General features: G+C 40.2%; 1 long non-coding RNA gene across 1 annotated transcript; it reads right to left on the reverse strand.

Annotated features, from left to right (window-relative positions):
• Window positions 1–214: 214 nt before the first annotated feature.
• Window positions 215–9,739, reverse strand: LOC122661185. The gene is made up of 3 exons (XR_006332841.1): window positions 9,641–9,739; window positions 9,470–9,515; window positions 215–261 (listed from the first exon to the last, which is right to left on the reverse strand). It is a non-coding gene; the product is annotated as an uncharacterized LOC122661185 (long non-coding RNA).
• Window positions 9,740–22,873: the final 13,134 nt, after the last annotated feature.

Consider the following 22,873-nt stretch of genomic DNA (forward strand, 5'->3'; position numbering starts at 1 on the left):
CAAAAGCAACAGACAGAAAGTTAAGCATTATATGTACAACAGACAATAAACAGCGCAACAAAGGGCTAACTGATTAATGCTAATTATAACTTCTCGTTTTCAAAAAAAAATGATAGTAATTGCTTAAAGAGTTAAAGCAGAAGGTAGTATGCTAGAAAGTCAAGGGCCAAAATCTAAGTTATAGGAATAGGCACTACAACCTCTTTCAATAATGGCTTGTAGATGGAGCCTTGTAACTTGGGTTCAACATTAGTTTTTCACCTGGAAATACCAATGAATGCCTTGAGAATAAAATTTGAAATGAGAAACTGGAAACTATAGGCCAAAACTACAAACCATGGGATCAGGGCAGTTCACCTAGGCAAACCGATTATAAACCAATTAAGGTTTTACACCCCTGAAAAATCAATATACTGAAAATTAGGGTTTTGCACCCTGGGGCTAATCCATGGGAAGCCATGGGTGCCCCTATTTAATTTTTTAGGGTTTTACATGGTTGCCCATGAAACCCTGGTGCACCCTAAATTCATTATTTCATGTTCCCCATAATTATGGGATCCGAATAGAAATAAAACAAACATCTCCATTCCATCACATGGAGGGAGGGATCCATCCCATGCCCGAATGCGCAACGGAAATAAATCGATTCGGGTTTCTTTCGCATCCCATGAATATTAAAAATTAATAACAATCAAAAGAAATTAACAGAATGTTGCTAACCTGGTAAGCCTCAAGTGTTGCTCCTCCAATAGACAGTGGTTCTTCCTCTAAGAAGCACTCCAAGCAAACAGATCTGAACCTCTAATGGTGCTACCAAGGTTCTCCAAGCTAATCCGAATGTATCTCCAACCAGACCTGGGTTTCTAAAACCCTAGCTCTCAAAATTAGAGAGCAAGAAGAAGAGATCACAAGAGAGAGAGGGAGAGCAAAAAACGTGGGAGGGAGTGGTAGTGAAAAACGTGGAAGCCTTGCTCCCCCTCCTACGTTTTGGCTTCTATTTATAGATGGGTTTTCAAAACCCTAATGGGAAGAATCCCTGTGAAAATCTGACACTCTTTCTCCTGATTGGCTTTATCTGTTTATTTGAGATAGGCTTTATCTGTTTATCTCAAAGTCCTTTACTTGGTGAAGAAGCATAATCTAATAGGGAAAGTATTAATTAGTTACTTTATTTAATATTTATGAATAATTACAATTAGCACCATATCCAATAATTAAATAAAGAACCAATTAAAATAGCAAATTCCAAATAACTCCCTATATGATAATAATTTATCATATACAACCCCCCCACTAATCAACACCATCATTATGGAATCTAGGGCATGTACACATGTACTGCCAAACCCCAATCCATAGTACATGTCCATATAAGAGCATCTGTGCATCTGATCAGGTCCCGCAAAACTCGATAAAACACTTTGTTCAAATAATTATAAATAATTTATTATTTTTTGTAAAATAGATTTTTGCAAAATCATTTCCAAAACGGCACTGGATCCAGATTTCGATCCGACCATACACAGACAATCTCTATCTTGGTGTTCCCTAGTCGGACAGTGGTAACCATGTTGAGTAACTCCTTCACTCACAAAGCGTTCACGCATTCCCAGAACACCGACTTTGACTCGCTTGAGTCTCAGTCATAGATGAACCAAAGAATGTGGTCACACTTTGCAGTGACAAGGTTCCCTCGGGCAAAAGGGTGTCGGTGACACATGTCTATCCCTTCCTACATCTGACAGTAATGCATGAGGGAATCGACAAAGCAGATTCTTCTCCAATACACACATCAACATGTGAGTACTCGCATTCGTACCCTGACATCACATGTCTAGGCATACCCAATGCGACGACCATATGATAAGGGTGCCCAGCCCAAACCCTAGTCGTGACTACCATTTTAAGTATAGCTTATAGACACATAAAGCTCAAAAAGTTTATATCGCATGTGATGATATTAAACTAAAATGTATAAAAGTTCAATACAAAGGTAAACCGGGTTGAACAGGACCGAACCGGGTTTGATGGACACACATATCCAACAATCTCCCACTTGTACATCAAAACCAATTGCCCATACATTTTAAACCCATGCCCTCCGTGTGTTTCTCAAACACTCCAGGTGACAAACCCTTTGTCATGGCATCAGACACATTTTCAGTTGTGTCTACTTTGGAGATACTCACGTCACCCTGCTAGATAATCTCTCTGGTGAGGTGATACTTCCGCTGCACGTGCTTGTTCCTCTGATGAGCCCTAGGCTCCTTAGCTTGTGCAATGGCCCCTCCACTATCACATAACAGGGAAATAGGGCCCTTGACAAGATCAGGGACAACCTCCAAATCTGATAGGAATTTCCTCAGCCAAACACCTTCTTTTGCTGCATCGCAAGCTGCAAGGTATTCTGCTTCGGTAGTGGAATCGGCTGTAGACTTCTGTTTCGCACTTCGTTACACAATGACACCTCCACTCATTAGATATACCATCTCGGACGTGGATTTTCTGTCATCCTTGTCAGTTTGGAAATCTAAATCTGTGTATCCCAATATTGACAACTGATCAGATCCAAAAACCAAGAAGTATTCCTTAGTCCTTCTCAGGTACTTAAGGATATTCTTGACAGCACTCCAATTCTCACATTCAGGGTTGGATTGATAACGACTTACCATACCTACTGCATAGCAAATGTCCGACCTCGTACACAGCATAGCGTACATAAGACTCCTTACTGTAGAAGAATAGGGAATCCTCTTCATCTCTTCAATGTCCGTCTAAGATTGAGGACATTGAGATTTGGAAAGACTAACTCCATGTCGGAAAGGAACACTTCCCCATTTGGAGTTCTCCATGCTAAATCTGGCCAGAACTTTATCTATATAGGTAGCCAGTGACAAGCCTAGCATCCTTTTCTGATGATCTCTTACGAATTTGATCCCAAGGATATAGCTAGCTTCACCAAGGTCTTTCATTAAAAACGTTGTGGATAACCACTATTTTACTGATGAAAGAAATCCTACATCGTTACTAATCAGCAATATGTCATCCACGTATAAAACAAGAAAACATACTTCCCTCCCACTGATCTTCTTATAAACGCATGGTTCATCCATATTTTGATCAAAACCAAACGATTTGATTGATTGATCAAACCTGATGTTCCAGCTCCTGGAAGCCTGCTTCAGTCCATAAATGGACCTCTGCAATTTGCACACCTTTCTTTCTTCCTCCAAGGAAGAGAATCCCTCTAGCTGTTGCATGTAGATTTTCTCTTGGAGAAATCCAGTCAGAAATGCAGTCTGCACATCCATCTGCCAGATTTCATAATCAAAGTGTGCGACGATAGCCAATAAAATCTTGATGGACTTCATCATCGCCACTGGTGAAAAGATTTCCTTATAGTCTATACCCCCTTTCTGAGGATAGCCCTTTGGTACCAGTCTCGCTTTGAATCTTTCGACCTTTCCATCGGCGCCCTTCTTCCTCTTGAAGATCCATTTACATCCAATCGGCTTAACGCCAAGTGGTGGATCAACTAGAGTCCAGACCTTATTGGAATGCATCGAATCGATCTCAGAGCGCATTGCCTCCAGCCACCTAGTGGCATCAACATCCTTAAGAGCCTCAGAGTATGTCATCGGATCATCATCCGATTCAACCGATACCATGTGGAACTCTTCCACAGTTTCCTCTTCGGTTAGAAGAGTAAGCCTGGTGGGTGGTCTGTCTAATAGTCCTCCCACTGCGTCGAGGTTCTTCAGGTGTTGGTATTTCAGCGGGTATGTCGATTGATCTCACTTCTGGAAGTGGCGTTTCTGATTTATCTGATAACTCTTTAATGACTACTAGTACGGACCTCTGGGTCATCATTTCTTCCTCCAGAAATGTGACTTGTTTATTTACAATGACCTTTTGGTCAATCGGGTCATAGAAATAATAGCCTATCGTGCCTTTGGGGTAGCCTATGAAATGGCATCTTGAAGTCCTGGATTCTAACTTGTCTGTCTGTTGCTTTCGCACATGTGTTATGCAACCCCATACCCTAAGGTGTTGAATACTGGGCTTACGCCCTTTCCACAACTCAAAGGGTGTCTTGGCTACAGACTTGGATGGAACCCTATTCAAGATGTAAATTATCGTTTCTAAAGCGTACCCCCAGAAAGAGAGAGGCAGCTCATAAGTGAGCATCGTCCGGACCATATCCAATAGAGTCTGATTGCGTCGTTCGGATACACCATTTTGTTGTGGTTGTGCCTGGATTAGTTAATTGGCTAACTATCCCTTCTGCTATGAGGTATTGCTTAAATTCATCCGATAGATACTCCCCTCCATGATCTTATCGCAAGGACTTGACATGTTTATCGAGCTATCTTTCGAACTCGGCTTGAAACTCTTTGAATTTATCAAAGGTTTCTGATTTCCTACGCATCAAGTATATGTATCCATATCTAGAGTAATCATCGGTGAAAGTTACAAAATACTCATACCCATACCTTGCTTGTATGTTTATGGGTCTACACACATCAGTGTGTATCAACTCTAAATGATCTGGGGCTCTAGTCCCTTTATTGCTAAAGGGTTTCTTGGTCATCTTGCCCTGAAGGCATGACTCACAAGTGGGGAATGGTTCCACCCTCAGACTCTCTAAGGGCCCATCCCTCACCAATCTATTGATTTGGTCCACATTAATGTGACATAATCTTAGATGTCATAGATATGTTGAGTTCATTGGAGCTGCTTTCCGTTTCAAATCAACATTTGAAACAACATTCATTCTAATAGGGCAATCTACAAAATACAAACCACTTTGCATATATCCAGATGCCACAAAAGAATTATTAAAACGAACAATTAACTTAGAATTAAAGGAGAAACTATATCCGTCCAAAACGAGTTTTGAAACTGAAATTATCTTCCTCTTAAAAGAGGGTACATATTAGCAATCCTTAAAACTAAACAAGAAGAACTAAAATTCAAAATAAAAGTCCCCACAGCTAATGCCATAGTCTCAGCTCCAGTGCCCATCCGAAGACACACCTCATTTCTTTCCAGGTTCCTTGTCTCCTTGAACCCCTGCAAATCATTGCAAATGTGAACAGTGGAACCACTATCCACCAACCAAGAATTGGTCGGTTCAAAAGACAAATTAGATTCATAAAGAATGTAAACATCACATGTACCTTCTTTAGTAGTCTCAGTTTCATCCGGCTTCTTATCTTTCAAAGTTGCCAGGTAAGCACGATAGTTCCTTTTCCAGTGACCCTCCTTCTTGCAATAGAAGCACTGACCTTTGTCTTTATTGCTAGACTTCCCACCCATGGGTTTCAGGTGCTTGCCCTTACTTCCCTTTTTCTTCTTCTTCCCATTTGAAGAAGGCTTCACATCAGTTGCATTGACCTCAGCCTTGTCCCTTTTCAAGGAACCCTCAACCTCTACCAACGCATTAGCAAGCTCAGTGAGCTCCATCTCCTTGTCAGACATCTTGTAGGACATCTTAAAGGGCGTGTAGGCAGAAGTGAGTGATATTAAGATCACATCGGTTTTGTATCGCAGGCTGAATTCAATCCCATGGATTCCAATTTTTCAAACTGATTGATCATTTTCATTACATGATCCATCACTGGAGTCCCCTGGGACATCTTGGAGTTATGGATTTGACTCACCACATCAGAGTGGGCGTGTGTCAACTGCCTGTTGAACAATTCAGCAAGCTTGTCCATTTTACCCCTAGCTGTGCGTATATCCTTGACCGAGTCCAGAACTGACTTTTCCAATGATCCTAGGATATAAAGTGATGCCTTAGAATCCCTCATGAGGAACTCCTGCATCTCTTCATTTGCCTCAAAATCGTTTGGGTCGGGTTGAGGAGAAACTTGTTCATCAAGAACCGTATACAGTCCTTCTGCAGTCAGGAGCAATTTAATGCTTCGGTACCAATCGACATAGTTTGTACCATTAAGTTTGTATTCACTACTGAGTGTTAATAGGTTGGAATTAATGGTAGCCATTGTATAAAGATCTACACACGTTCAAGTAAAACACATGCGAATTAACAACCATTGATAAAAAATTGAGCATACACACATCAATGGTCTTTCATGATTTAGGTCTCCCTAATGACCCAAAAGATGAATTGGATACCTACAACCTTTGCATGCATAACTTACCCTATCGGGAGTCATTATGCACACCGTGATAATATGGACTAAGCTATCCGCCTCATGGGCCTCCAATATTTTTGGCCACCTGGGTGTCATGCCCATATCCTGTTGGCTGACATACACCCAAGTCATGTATTTACCTATTGCATTAGTTAGAATCATAGAATCATGAAAGATGGTCCACTGTCGCAGTGCCCTCTTACTATCCATACCCTAACGTATCTAGATAGATGTAAATATAAATAACCATGTGACAGTGGTCTTGACAATGTCCTGTCGGCGTACGCGGGGCATATCACACAATTTCTATATTTATCTTTAATAGGAGGTCATGGACATGTCTACTGATTGAGACTAGTCCATATCATACATGTATTATTAAAGATGGATTAAACAACTTTCACATATCATGGATAGATTTAAAAACAACATAATTAATCAACATTAATTAAAAGTGATTATGAAATGGCGGCATTTTTATTAGAAGCAATTAAAGAACCCTCCCAATAAAAATAAACTAAGAACTTGGGTGCATCAATCATGCCATGGATGCCATGCCTCGATCATCTCCTCCGCCCGATCACGTCTTCAAAGTAAGTCTTTGAGCGCCACATGTGGATCGCCATCAACATGCCCTAGGAGTCCTAGTTCCTTTAAAATTACAATGGAAACCTAAGAAAAAAATTTTATATACACTTTCCTTTCAATAATAATAAAGAAACCCTGCATGGAGAAACCAACCTACCATTGGGGTTGCCCATAGGGTGGAGTACATTTGTTTATAAAAAAGATAGGGGAGAGAGAGAAAGAGAGAGAAGCATCACATCCACCTTTAACCCCATGTATCACATACATAGACAATCCATCCATTTTATTAGAATGTCATTCCCATAATCAGATTATAACATAATCTCATGTATGGGCATTGTCAAAGCAAGTAATAAAAAATAACATGGGTTTTCTCAATTATTGAATCACCACATCACATGTGATAACATGTATCCAAACTAAAAAATTAAAATCATATTTTAATTGCAAGTGAGTGGAGGGAGGGATCCCTTCACCCATCTTCTTCCTTTAAAACAAAAAATTATGTTTTTCTCGTAGGCAGTAGCTACTGGCACCGTAGGCAGAAGCGACTGGCACTGTAGGCAGTAGCCCAAAAAAAAGAAGAAAATATGCAAATGGGAAGGGAAAAGGGGGAGGGGGCGTGCGTAGAGGCTTGGCAGCGTGCGCTCCCCCCCCCCCCCACACACACATGATTAAAATTTAAAAAAAAAATAATCATATATTTGGATACATGCTTCAATAATTGAAATAAATAAATCAATAATCAAATCCATCATACATGGGTAGGTTGTTACACCAACAACTTTTTAACTACCCATGTGCACATGGGAAGGTTGTTACAACAACCATATTATAACCACCCATGTGCCAACTTGCATCCTACTCATGATAATCATATTAACCATTAATTATTCAATATTCATAGGTGAGAAATGTGTCTCTGATACCAAATTGTAGGCCAAAACTACAAATCATGGGATCAGGACGGTTCACTTAGGCAAACCGATTATAAACCAATTAGGGTTTTACACCCCTAGAAAATCAATATACTGAAAATTAGGGTTTTGTACCCTAGGGCTAATCCATGGGAAGCCATGGGTGCCCCTATTTAAATTTTTAGGGTTTTACATGGTTGCCCATGAAACCCTGGTGCACCCTAAATTCATTATTTCATGTTCCCCATAATTATGGGATCCGAAAAGAAATAAAACAAACATCTCCGTTCCATCACATGGAGGGAGGGATCCATCCCATACCCGAATGCGCAAAGAAAATAAATCGATTCGGATTTCTTTCGCGTCCCATGAATATTAAAAATTAATAACAATCAAAAGAAATTAACAGAATGTTGCTAACCTGGTGAGCCTCAAGTGTTGCTCCTTCAATAGCCAGTGGTTCTTCCTCCAAGAAGCACTCCAAGCAAAAAGATCTGAAACTCCAATGGTGCTACCAAGGTTCTCCAAGCCAATCCGAATGTATCTCCAACCAGACCTGGGTTTCTAAAACCCTAGCTATCAAAACTAGAGAGCAAGAAGAAGAGATCACAAGAGAGAGAGGGAGAGCAAAAAACGTGGGAGGGAGTGGTAGTGAAAAACGTGGAAGCCTTGCTCCCCCTCCTACGTTTTGGCTTCTATTTATAGATGGGTTTTCAAAACCCTAATGGGAAGAATCCCTGTGAAAATCTGACACTCTCTCTCCTGATTGGCTTTATCTGTTTATTTGAGATAGGCTTTATCTGTTTATCTCAGATATGCTTTATCTGTTTATCTCAGAGTCCTTTACTTGGTGAAGAAGCATAATCTAATAGGAAAAGTATTAATTAGTTACTTTATTTAATATTTATGGATAATTACAATTAGCATCATATCCAATAATTAAATAAAAAACCAATTAAAATAGCAAATTCCAAATAACACCCTATATGATAACAATTTATCATATACAACCCCCCACTAATCAACACCTTCATTATGGAATCTAGGGCATGTACACATGTACTGTCAAACCCCAATCCATAGTACATGTCCATATAAGAGCGTTTGTGCATCTGATCGGGTCCCGCAAAACTCGATAAAACACTTTGTTCAAATAATTATAAATAATTTATTATTTGATGTAAAATAGATTTTTATAAAATAATTTTCAAAACGGCATTGGATCCACATTTCGATCCGACCATACACAGACAATCTCTATCTTGGTGTTCCCTAGTCGGGCAGTGGTAACCATATTGAGTAACTCCTTCACTCACAAAGCGTTCACGCATTCCCAGAACACCGGCTTTGACTCGCTTGAGTCTCAGTCATAGATGAACCAAAGAATGTGGTCACACTTTGCAGTGACAAGGTTCCCTCAGGCAAAAGGGTGTCGGTGACACATGTCTATCCCTTCCTACATCTGGCAGTAATACATGAGGGAATCGACAAAGCAGATTCTTCGCCAATATACACATCAACATGTGAGTACTCACATTCATACCCTGACATCACATGTCTAGGCATACCCAATGCGACGACCATATGATAAGGGTGCCCAGCCCAAACCCTAGTCATGACTACCATTTTAAGTATAACTTACGGACACATAATGCTCAAAAAGGTTATATTGCATGTGATGATATTAAACCAAAATGTATAAAAGTTCAATACAAAGGTAAATCGGGTTGAACCGGACCGAACCGGGTTTGATGGACACACATATCCAACAGAAACTGCACACTCAAAATACACTAAACATACCAATAACTTCCCTTCTTTCCAGTTCCAATAGTTCCCACTTTTGGCCCTGCAAATTAGATAATAGAGACATTGAATTCAAGCATCATCAAAGAAAAAATAAATGCATCAAACTAACTATCCCAGCTCAATGGAGTTATTAGCTTATGGCAGCAACATTAACCATTATCATACCTCATCATTTATCTAATGGTTGGAGGACTCAGAATTCGGAACCTGGTTCGGTGACACTAAGGCTTGGGCTTCTCCAGTCTTCAGAACTCTAGATTTCAGTTGTTGTATAATTTGTTCCGCTCGAGTCTGCTCAAAATTTGTGCCACCACAGACAGTAATATCACTTAATGCCACCTGGAATGGGAAGCTTCCATGCGAGAACTTCACAAGGAAGACACCCATGTTTAACACCCAAATGGGAAAACAGAGAGTTATCAATTGCCACAGAGTTGAGCAACTGACAAGCCTCCTTATAAATGGAGCTATAAATGCTCACGAAAGATTTCTAGTACTCCATCTGGTGGGATGCTAAGTCTAGCCACTTCTTTAATTGGGAAAACAATTTGCAACTCCCACAGTAATCCCTACCAGTTACCATTTTAGTCAGATGAAGGAAAGCCTCAAAAAATAACAAAGCATTACTCCCTCGCATTGCTGATTCATCCACACCCAGATATATGATGTGATTTCTGAACTTCCTTAAGGTTTCGAAAATCCTCCAACGAAAGGTTGTTGCAGCTAACCATATCCTCAAATCTTTTTGTTCACTTCACTGCCTATAGTACAACTTACATATTGTTCACTTCACTTCACTAAACTAGTAATATGTAGATAAAGATAGTTTTTCAAAACAAGATTTTTTCTTCACATCATCAAAATTTCCTACAGTTCAATTCTCCATTTGAAGTTGACCTATATTTTTTTTCCCTTAACTTTATTTTGTATTCTATCAAAAGTTTACCATCAGAAAAGGATTGGGTTTCAATTGACAAAGAGAGTAGGTTTTTTTTTTGGGGGTGGGGTGCAAACTAGAGCTACTTTCATGTGATAATTTTGTCCAACAACTTTGAGAATACAAAAAACAACAATCGGAGTAGAGCCAAATTGTTAACCACAACAAGTATCGACAATCAAATCCAAAGAACAGTCAAACTCATAATTATGCTAGTAAGGCAACATAACTTAATAAAAATCATTGTGGTTTCTTATTACCTTTACTTTGTACAGTAGTACCCAACCTAGTTCACTCATTATTCAACAGTATTACTAAACTGGGGAAGCAAATGAATAATAGACATAAATGCATTCAGAACTCAAGTGCAAAGACAGATGAAATAGGAGAAGTTGAGTGATTTATTGCACTTATCAACCCAGCCCAGTCCTTTTATGGTTCAACGAGCAGTCCAAACATCACTGCCATTTCTAAACAACATTGCCTTAAGTATATAAAACAAGAATTAGGATTTTAAACATGAAGCAAACCATGCTCTTAAAAGTTCTCTATAGTTCGTTATGCGACTGGAAGTTCAAAAAATAAACTAAGACCATTTTATTAGATAACAACCCATTAAAACAACTTCACTAAGCAATAAAAGAGAAAAAAAAAAAAAACAGAATCGACTCTTAGTAGGTAAATGGAGTGAACGCTACGACCTCCTATTTCTTTGATGGAGGAGTACAAGGTGCGACTTCCTTCAATTATGGTTTCAATATTGAGACCGTTTAATTAAACGGTTTAATCGAAACCAGATCATTTAACCCCCTTAATTTTGGCTACAACATGGACACATTTCTATTCGATTTGTTTGGTCGGTTTTCACTTTATAATCGGGCTCAAAGTAATGGGGATAATTGGGATTTAAACAAGCTAATTGATGAATTGTGCTATAAACGGTTGGTTCTCTGTCGGTCTTAGTACATGAAAACATAGAATTGAACATCTTGGTTAAACTTGTCAAAAATAGATCAAATGATAGTGGTTTTGATGAAATTGCGATTATTTTGTTATATTTTGGCTTATATTATTTAAAAATGGGCTACTATGGTCATTTAGGGTATACTAGTGATATTTTTATTATGAATAGTGAAATTTCTATGATACGAGCGTAATTGGAGTACGTTCAATCTTATACACTCCAAGAGGCGAAACAGATTAGGTGCAAAGAGACTAGAAGACTTGGTATATGTGCATTACAATATGAGATTGAGAGAGGAGCACATAAGAATGGGAATGGAACATGATACAAGCCCACTAGTGAACAGAAGAAGATGTGGGATCATTGCTTGGTATATCTTTTTTTCGAAAAGATAAAGGACAATAAAAACCAATAAAAGGAATGAATGAAGTACGAGAACTAGAACTTTAGAACTGTAGTTAGACAAAGAATTGAGTTGGTAGACATATTCCAAGTCGATGACGATGAGGAGAATCCCCTTTATGAGTGGGTCAGGGATCGAGGTTCTCCTTTATTAGATGAAGATGGGGTTCGACCCAACAACCGTATTGCTTCAAAGATGGGTGTTGATGTTGATGAGTATATGACAACAGATGGTAGAGTCCATTCGCAGACCCCACGTCCATTCGAGCCACACCCTGGTAGTAGTGGAGCTGATGATGATGATTGATCCCATTCCTCTTATGCTACTCAACTACCTACCCAAACTTAGTGCCATGATGGTGGTGATGATGACGATGATGATGATGGTGGTGGTGGTGGTGGTGGTGGTGGTGGTGATGGTAGTGATGGTGATGGTGGTGATAGTGGTGGTGGTATGAGGACTGGTGGGTATTATTATGATAATTTCAAATTAGAGGAATTACACAATGAAAAATATCAAATGTTTCAGCAACAAGAGGCAGATCCAAAGCCACATCTAGTGAGATTTACAGGGGAGAGTCAGTTTACTCATGCAACACAAGATGAGCATCATGGTGCACATACCTATAATCGACGTCTCATGCATGGGTTTGGACCAAGTGATGAAGTATCTGGGATGGATATATCTAGCTTGTGTGGAACTATAGAAGCCATGAGTTTGGGAGAGACTAGAGAATCTGGATATTGACATGCGCCATCATTCATAGCAGAGACCCCTAGTCCAGCACAATATCATGATAGTGGCTTCGAGAGCATCGGATCAGCATCATATGCTGGGTATGGACCGTATGGGGGTGTAAATGCTGGTGGACCATCCTTTGAGAGCACTGGTTCTTTTGGATATGGGAGTGGTCATGATACATTTGCTACTACACATGGAAATGGGGATGGGTCAGGTGTTGGGTCATCTCTTGTCGACAGTGTCTTCGGGTATCCATCCCAGCCATGTGTGCCGGCTTCACCTTCTTACACTCTCGGTGAGCCCTTCCCTAGATTAGGATATGTCAGACAAGTTGATGATGGGGCTTATCAATGGGAAGTTATGGACTATAAGAACAATTGGTCCCATAACATGTCATGGGATATATGGCAACAAATGGCAGAGTTCATTCGCAGACCCCACATCCATTCGAGTCACACCTTAGTAGTAGTGGAGCTGATGATGATGACTAGTCCCATTCCTCTTATACTACTCAACCACCTACCCAAACTCAAAGCCATGGTGGTAGTGGTGATGGTGGTGATGGTGATGATGGTGGTATGAGGACCAGTGGGTATTATGATGATAATCCCAAATTAGAGGAATTACGCAATGAAGAAAATCAAATGTTTTAGCAGCAAGAGGCAGATCCAGAGCCACATCCAGTGAGATTTACAGGGGAGAGTCAGTTTACTCATGCAACACAAGATTAGCATCATGGTGCACATACCTGCAATCGATGTCCCATGCATGGGCTTGGATTAGGTGATGAAGAATCTGGGATGGATATATCTAGCTTGTGTAGAACTATGGAAGCCATGAGTTTGGGAGAGACTAGAGGATCTGGATATTGACGTGCACCATCCTTCATAACAAAGACCCCTAGTCCAGCACAACATCATGATAATGGCTTCGAGAGCATCGTATCAGCATCATATACTGAGTATGGATCGTATGGGGGTGGATATGCTGGTGGACCATCCTTTGAGAGGACTGGTTCTTTTGGATATGGGAATGGTCATGATACATCTGCTGCTACATATGGATATGGGGATGGGTCAGGTGCTGGGTCATCTCTTGTCAACAGTATCTTCGGGTATCCATCCTAGCCATGTGTGCCGACTCCACCTTCTTATACTCTCGGTAAGCCCTTCCCTAAATTAGGATAACTCAAACAAGTTGATGATGGGGCTTATCAATGGGCAGTTATGGACTATGAGAACAATTGGTCCCATAACATGTCATGGGATGCATATGAGGTGCATTCAGATGAACGACTTCGCAATCTTCAGTGGTACGTAGCTCGTAGATTAGACCCACCAAGAAACTGCATATGGAATTGAGAAAGGAGCAGCTTAATGTTTTATTTGGATAATTTGTACTATTTGGGGTTCTTATGCTTTGAATTTATGTGAACTAAGTATTTATAATACCAGTTTAGTGTCTGAATCCACGCATACATTAGTAAACTTGGGTCAATAACCACAAGTACCATTTTGAGTGATTTTTGTGTGAAAATAATTCATGCATTGTGTTTAAAATGTAAAAAATATGTCATATGCAAAAAATAGACATAATAAATCATTTTTGCGCACCGGAACCAAGGTTTCCCCATGTATAGGAGAAAATACCAGGTTTCAACCAAAACTCGATTTCAGCCAAATCGAAACCCGAGTTCTTGATCCTTGTTGTGGAGAGGTCTCTAACTTGGCGGCCTTGGAATTCCTAATTTCCAAGCAGCCACATGGCAATGTGAGAATGAGTGATGGAAATGCAATTGGAAGATGAGTCGCTGATGTATTAACTGAAGTGGAGAAATTTCAAACTAGATATATTGATGCCCGGTTTGATTTATATTCGGTTTTGACCTAGTTTGTATTTGGTTTGAACCCTATTTTAGGTGTTTGAGCCAACTTTTTAGGAAAAAAGGTTGGGTATACTAGCGGTATGCTGTATGCTGTATGCTAGCACCCTATGTGTCTATCTCTCTCTTCCTCCTTTTAAAGGGTAAGAGAGTCATTTCAAAGGGGGGAGAGAGAGAGAGAGAGAGAGACATAGGGTGCTAACTTACGGTATACCACTAGCATACCCATCCCTCTCCCCTTTTTAATCTTCACCAACCAAAAAATTCCTTATTTGTTAGGGTATAATCCACCAAAGTGTTTCCAAACATTGAAAAGGAATAAAATTTTATCATCTACATTGATTAAAACATTAAAAAAAATGTAATTTATTTAATTCAATTCGATTTGAACTAGATATTTTGGGTTCCCCCGCCCCTCCTCCTTAGCTCCCTCTCTCTCGATCTCGAATTGTGAATATGCGGGACTTCGGCTTCTTTCCATCTCATTCCACTCAACATTTCTATTCACTTAATCAAATTGGAGTGGGAATATTCGACATGTTGTTTGATCTATTTTACGTAGAGTAGAACCACTTCAAACCGATGAATGAATCGTCTTATTTTTTCTCTTCAAATTTTACGATTTCAATCACACGTTAGCAGTTCTTCTCATCTTCGTGGAAGTTATCTTTTGTGAAGCTGACGTTTTGTAGGATGTTTATAGGGTGGTTTTGCCAACGCTTGATCTATTCTCCTTAGCTTTGCGCTTCTTTATTTAATTTCCAGCTAACACTCATCGCTTTACTCCCTCTTCTTTATTTCTTCTCCATCTACCGGATTAAGTGGGAGTTCCATCAAGGTGATAGGTTCAGATCTGGGGCGTGCGAGCAGCTCTTCTGTTTGGCTTCATTCTGCAGGGGACTAATTCCAAATCTTACGTTGTGCTTCCCTTTCCCTTCTTGCTTGTCTTCACTGTGCTTGAAGGAGTCTCCATGACCTTACTGGGATTTCTTTCTTGCTGCTTGCCTACATTCGGTGGGGCTTGACTCTCTTGTGGGGCCTTGCCATGCTTTTTCTGGTTGTTTATTCTTCTGCTTCAATCTTTTAATTGCCGCTCTAGGCTGCCTCGCTTTAGCCTGGCTTGCTTCTAGTGGAGAGGTTTTGCCTTTGCTGGGCTTCCTCTAATTGCTAACCTTTCTTCAACATACTTCGCCTTGTGTTGTGCTACTGTGTTCCAGGACTCCATGTCTCTCCAAAGTACTCCACATAGATCTGCTGGAGTTGGTTGTCGTCGACACCACCGTGGACGTCGCTTCTCGGGTCAGCTTGGTGGAGGTAACTTTACACCGTTGCATTCTCATCGTGCTACTTCTAGTCTTTTTGGGGATGGTAGTGGCTGTGATTCGATTGCTCCTGGTTTTGGCCTGCTGAGCTAAAATCTCAGAAATTTCTATAACAGTACACATCCGGTGCTCTTTGGCTTTACTGTGGGTAGCCCAAAACCATCCAAGGAAATTATGTGCAATCATTTCTCAGTAATTTGGGAACTCCTGGGGATGCTCTCTTTTACGTGGATCGAAGATGGAATTATCGTTGTGGAGATTAACTCATTGGCTGCTCGGGACAAAATCCTTTCACTTTGCCTGTGGTGGTGCGATAAAGCACTCATTCATCTTGTTCCTCATGCGCTGGATGATGCGCTCTTTGTTGCTGAGAGGGAAGTGGTGCTTTTGTGGGTCCAAGTGAGCCCTGTACCAGTGGAGGCTTTCTCGTTTGACACTATAAAACAAGCTGTCTCATGTGTTGGCAAAATCCAAGATATTTATCTGAAATCAGATTTGGGATTGCCTTCTGATGTAGCTAGAGTCAAGATTCTATTCAAATGATGCCGACCCATTTGCATGCACTCTAAAATTCGCAACAACAGTGGGGACTTGTTGCTTGTCACCCTTAAGTACGAGGCATTCAAGATTTGTGGCAAGTGTGGTAGACTATGTCATGATGTCACCTCGTGCCTTTCGCTAGCTAGGGTTTCTAGTTCTATGGGCCAACAGCCTAATCAGGGTCCTTTTGAGCAGGGTTTGACTACACCTCTACGCATGAACTTTACTGGTCTTCCTGACGTGCAACATTCCACCCAAAAAGGCCTTATGGATTGTTGTTTGGATGAGAAGTTCCTTCCTCCTAACCCTCCTGAGCCCATCATCACAGAAATCTATGATGAGCCGGATGCTGAAGTTACCAATATTACAGATAAAGGTATTTCAATGGATTGGGAATTGTCTGAGTTTGATGCCATGGAGACTGGGGTGGGTCTGAATGCCGGGTGTTTTATGGGTCAGCTTGAAATTCCCCTACTTTTAGATGTTACTGTTGTTAATACAAGCACTCCACCGATTTCATCCCAAGCGGATGAGTTTCTTGCTGCTATACTGATGGAACCACAGCTCGATCTGTGCCCACAAAATGAGTTAGTTAATGTTAATCTGGGTCCCATTTCTTCGGTACCTCCGGGGTGCTTTGTTGAAGGCTCGAGTTCACCTCTTCCACTGGATCTTGACCCGTATATTGGTATTGCTGCGACTGCTGATGTGCCTATGATGTGCCCTACTCCATGTCTCGATGCCACCCAGTCTATGATCTATATGGAGGACCTTGTTGGAGGGATGACATCCAAGAAAGGAAAGTCACTTCTTCTCCTATTCCACCATCCACTGCTTTCGAGTTCTCCACCTTTCATTTGTTTCTTGAACAGTTCGTGGCCACTTCCTCTGATCCACACGCTTTCCTTGAGATGGTCAAGAGTTGGGTTGGTGAGCTTCAGTTTGATTATGCTCGGAGCACTGTTGCATCTAGCGCGGCTACTGGCATCGCCCTTGATCTGGACTTTGGCACTATGATGGAACCCCAGTCTCTTAATCTGGTAACTTTCTTCACTCATTTTCGTTCCTTTTTTAACTATTACTCTGTTCTTTTTATCAGTCTACTCAGTATCTTTGTTAACATTTGGAACCTTAATCAACATGCTCTTCGCAGACATTTCACTCGCCGTTGTTTTCGCTTTTGTACATACCTTTATTTATGTTCTTTTTTTACTATGTTATTCCTTTCTTGGAATACTCGTGGATTTAATAATAAATTCACCCAGAATGGTCTTGCCTTTCATATTAATAAACATAAGCCTGATGTTATCTTTCTGTGTGAAACTAAATGTGTAGATCATGCATGTTTAAGGCTTAAGTACCCTATGTCTTCTTACAACTCTGTGAGCTTCTTAAATAGTGTTGGTTCATAAGGGAAAAAGGGTGGTTTATGGTTATTAGCTTTACCTTCTATTACCATTCTGAAATAGTTGGTTGCTGCCAATATGATTGGTGTACTTATTAGCACGAGTGACAACTTCAAATTCTGGCTTAAATGTATATATGCCCCCCCAATTGGCGGCTCGTACTACTTTCTGGAAGGAACTTCTATATTTTCTAGTGTCCCTGATGGAGCCTTTTTATCTTTTCGGGGACTTTAATGAAATCATTGATGGTTCAGAGAAGATTGGTGGGTCCCCATTTCATCCTACATTTGGCACCCATTTACTACATGAAATTCTTTACACTTTCTCTCTTGATGATGTGAGTTTCAAAGGCTCCAGGTTCTCTTGGTCCAATAAACAAAAACCTCCAAAATTAATTAAAGAATGCCTGGACCGTGCTCTTGCCTCCCCTTCTTGGTTTTACAACTTTCTCGGTGCCTCCATAACCAAACTTTCCTCACTTGGTTCAGATCATAATCCTCTTCTCCTCTCAACTTTTGGTTCCAGACCGAGTTATAAGAAACTGTTTCACTTTCAAGAAGCTTGGACCTTTCACCCAGAATTTAACTCTTTCTGTGTGAATTCTTGGAGCACGCACCCCCAGGACCCGATCACAGTTAAACTTTCTTCTCTTTCCAATTCTTTAAAAATTTGGAACAAAAACATTTTTGGCCATGTTAACAATCTTAAGTCCCAACTTTTCAATAATTTTCTTACTGCTTCTGAAAGTTCCAGTCCTGATACTAAAATGTTAAGCAAGATCCAGAAGCAGATGGGGTCGATTTTTTATGCTGAAGAAGTTTTTTGGATCCAAAAATCACAACATCTCTACATCAAGGATGGTGACAGAAACACTAAATATATCATTCTGTGGCTAAAGCCAATCTCAAGAAACGAAGAATCAATTTTATTTGTGACTCGAAAGGAAATAAAGTTGATGATCCTAAATCTATTGCACATGTGTTTGCCTCCCACCTCAAGGAGGTTTTCACTTCTTCGAACCCCCTGGAGGCTAACTTTATTGAATGCTGATTCCCTCAGGTTTTATCTTTGACCGATACTAAGATTCTCTGTTCCCCCCCCCCTCATCGGATGAACTCAAAAAAGCGGTGTTCTCCTTGGGACCATTGAAGGCCCCTGGGATTAATGGATACCAGGCTGTCTTTTTTCAAAAATTCTGGGATTTGGTTTGTCCTGATTTATTGGAATTAGCCTCTAATTTCTTTAAGAATGGCTCTATCCCACAAGGCCTTAACCATACCCTCATTTGTCTTATCCCCAAAAAGGATAATGCTGCCAAGGTGGAGGAGTTCCGACCTATTAGTCTTTGCAATGTTTCTTACAAAGTGCTATCTAAATTTGTTGCTAATAGACTAAAAGGTTTTTTGACCTCATTTATATCCCCCTTCCAAGCTACTTTTGTTCCTGGCAGACAAATCACTGACAATGTTATTGTGGCACAGGAAATCTTTCACTTTCTTAACCACACCAAGGTAAGAAGAGGTATGTTGCAATTAAAATTGATATGTCTAAGGCTTACGATCGAATTGAGTGGAACTTGCTCATCTCCCTGTTTAGGTTTCTAGGTTTTGGTGTAAAATGGTGTACTTTGATTCACTCCCTCATTTCTACTTCTTGTTTCTCCATCAAATTGGACGAGAGTCCGTTTGACTGGTTCACTGCCTCGAGGGGAATTCGACAATGATGTCCTCTCAGTTCCTACTTGTTTATTGTTGCCATGGAAGTACTTTCGAGGCTGCTAGCGGCATATAGAGAGAGTTAAAACTTTTCCAAGGTATCAAGATTTCTAGAACAGCCCCTGAAATCTCCCATTTACTGTTTGCTGATGATATCTTTATTTTTTGCCGAGCTGAACAGGAGGATTTACTATCTATTAAAGCTATCTTGGACCTTTTTTCTGATCTTTCTGGTCAAGAGATTAATCTTGCCAAGAGTGGTATCCATTTTAGTAAAAATGTTTCCCCCACGGATAGGCGTCTTCTCTGCTCCCTAATTGGAATTAAAGAAATGTCCATGGATTCTGTTTATTTGGGAACTAATCTTTTTCACTACAGATCAAAAGTTAAAGAGCTAAATGGGGTAGTACTCCAAATGCAACGAAAACTGGCCTCATGGAAAGCTAACTGTTTGTCATATGCAGGGTGCACTGTCTTGATTCAATCCTCTTTAGCTTCTACCCCGACTTATTTGATGAACAGTTTTTTATTCCCCCTTAAAATTTGTCGTCAGATTGACTCAATCTGTCTTAACTTCTGGTTGGGAAACAATGATGGTAGGCGAAAGAAACCACCTCTAATTTCTTGGGATAAGATGTGCCTACCAAAAGCGAGAGGAGGGTTGGGCTTCCGAAAGGCTGAACACCACAATAAGGCTCTTATCATGAAGTAAGGTTGGAGGTTAATCACTGAAACCTCCTCCATTTGGTCTAGGATCCTCAAGGCTAAATATTTTCCCAAACTCTCCTTTTTTTATCCCAAAACCTGGAATAGAAAAGGCTCGTGGACCTAGAATAGCATCACCCACATCATTCCGGATCTCGAAAAATCTGTAATCAGGATAGTAGGTAATGGAAAGTCCACCTTTTTTTGGACTAACAAATGGATCCCCTCTGTCCCAGGTAATTTAGCTGCTCTCTCTCTCTAAATTCCCTGAACTCTGAAAATCACACTCACTTAATTGATAAATTTAGACGGGAATCTTGTTGGAACTCTGAGTTACTAGATCTTTTGTTGCCTTCTAACATCACTTCTCACATTCATTTGATTAATCTCTCAAATACTGATGACATTTGGTGGTGCACGCAGTCCACAAATGGCTTGTTTGGTACTAAACTGGCTGCCATTGAGCTGATTTCCAATTCTAGGAACGTTAATCTTTACCACTGCTTGGTGGAAATTCTTTTGGAAACTCAAACTTCATCCTAAATTTAAATTATTCTTCTGGCGTATTCTGAATGCAAGACTTCCAATCAAGGCTTCTATTTCAAAATGGCTTTAGATCGACTCTTCCTGTGCTCTTTGTGGAAATTGTGTCAAATCATACTGGCACTTATTCATATCTTGTGATTGGGTTAAGCATCTCTAGGTGGTGGGACCTCTGGGTCTGAGAACAGAATTTCGGGTCTTTTCAAACTTGAAAGATTTCTGCCTCACTACTTTTTTAAATAACAACTTAGATAGACAATCCCTAGCTTGGTTCTTCAATGTTTTTATTATTACTTGTTACTGTATTTGGACAACCTGAACAAAGCTGTGTTTGGAACAGAAAAGCCAAACCCAATCCGAGCGATGAATCAAATCATGCATTGGTTGTTTGAGTTAAATTTATCCCCCCCCCCCCCAAAATCTTCATCCTCAAATGTAACTAATAATTCTAAGATAGCTTGGCCAATTCCCCTTTCCTTTGCCTTACCAAATTTAGATTTTCCTGTTTTAATCTGTGTAGGACACTATATACCTAGATTGAGTGTGGCAGGATGGTCCTACATCTTTTTGATAGGAGGTAGGTTTACCTTTTTTGCTGCAGGTTATATGGTAGCTTCTACGTACATGGGACCTGAATTGGTCAGCATTCGCTCAGGTCTGGCTCATGCTTCATTTTTGGGGTTGAAGATTCAAAAAGTATGGTGTTCAAATCCAAAGATCACTGATGTTTTTCCATCTCCAACCAATTCCCCTTGGCCTTAGAAGCTAGTGAAATACCTAGTTTATATTTCGGACTTATATTATGATGTTTGTTATGACAAGCAAGGAGATCCTTTTTGTATAGCTATAGCTCTTAACCTGGCCCGCCATGCCTAGGCTAAAAATACTGTATATGTTCCTTTATCCTAGTTATTTATCTTCTCTATTTTCACCAAAAAAAAAAACTCGATTTAAACTGATGGGATAATTTAAGAACTGAAATTGAAATCGAACCGAACTAAGAAAAGATTCCAACTTTAAAACCAAGATCGAATCAATTATTTTAATTCGATTTTGATTTGATTTTAAATGGCCGATTTTGATTTTTGTTTTCAGTTCTAAATTCCCTTGAAAATGTGGTTTCTTCAGAAGTCGCACTTCCAAAGAGAAGCCATAATGTCAGCAATTCACTCCCTCCATCAGATCATTCTCAAATTGGTGGTACTGGATATCACCCAAAGCTAGAGAATCGATGGCTGTAGAAACCTGCCGGAATTTGATTCCAGTTACCAAAAAACCCACTCTACCACCAGGTACAGACAAGCTTAGAGAAGCAGTTGCTGCCAGGAGACAAGCTGCAAGAGAGAAAATTGCATCCTCCTCATCTAACAATAGTTACAGCCTAAATCATGCGTATTGGAAACCGTCACCCCTAATACTTCCAGCAGCTACAACAACTAATCAGAGCTCTAACTCTAATTCAACTTCAGGGTCTAGACCTAAGATGACAGGGTCAAAGGTCAAAGAAGAGAAGTATGTGACCTCAGTGGATACCTATCGAAGGATCCTATCCGATGGAGGATTTCGTTGGCAATGGCCACCATCGGGGCAGTGATAGTACAGTTGCAAGTCGGAGATCAGGGGGCAAGTGGAAGTGGTGGCTTCAAAGATCACATAGGTGGCTCCATGGTGTTACAGATTATTATTAACTCTTGGTTACAAGTCATTTTGGCTGGGGTTAATTAGTATGGCTATAGTAGAATTGGTGGATGTTTTCAGAATCAAGGGAGAAAAAGCGGGTAACAAAAGAGAAAAGATAATATAACTCAAAGGGCAATTCCGATGGTCATGTTGTGAATTGGTTATATAACTCAAATTCAATCATATACCTTCCCATGTATGTTCATGCATTAGAATATAGTACAAGTGAAAAATTCGGGATATCAGTTAAATACTTGGAAAGGGAAAATTACCAAATATATTTCTTAAGCCACATCCCAATCTGCCAGGTGATAGAGAACCACACCCATCTCATTAGTTAAGTTCCAGATCAAAACGCAAAGGGGAAGCCCCTTGAAAGTGACTTCGAAGTGAGGAAAATTTTACACTATTGCATCTGATAGATCCCATTACAATGAAATGAGACTAAAAATTTTGTACTGTGAACTCACTTTGAACCCCTTGCAGTGATCATCCTTCACAATAAAATTCAGGCTGCAGTTGATTGTCAAGGAAGAGGGCAATGTTGGATTGCAACGAGG

The sequence above is a fragment of the Telopea speciosissima genome, chromosome 5 (genome assembly GCF_018873765.1).
Source record: "Telopea speciosissima isolate NSW1024214 ecotype Mountain lineage chromosome 5, Tspe_v1, whole genome shotgun sequence".
Taxonomy (NCBI): domain Eukaryota; kingdom Viridiplantae; phylum Streptophyta; class Magnoliopsida; order Proteales; family Proteaceae; genus Telopea; species Telopea speciosissima.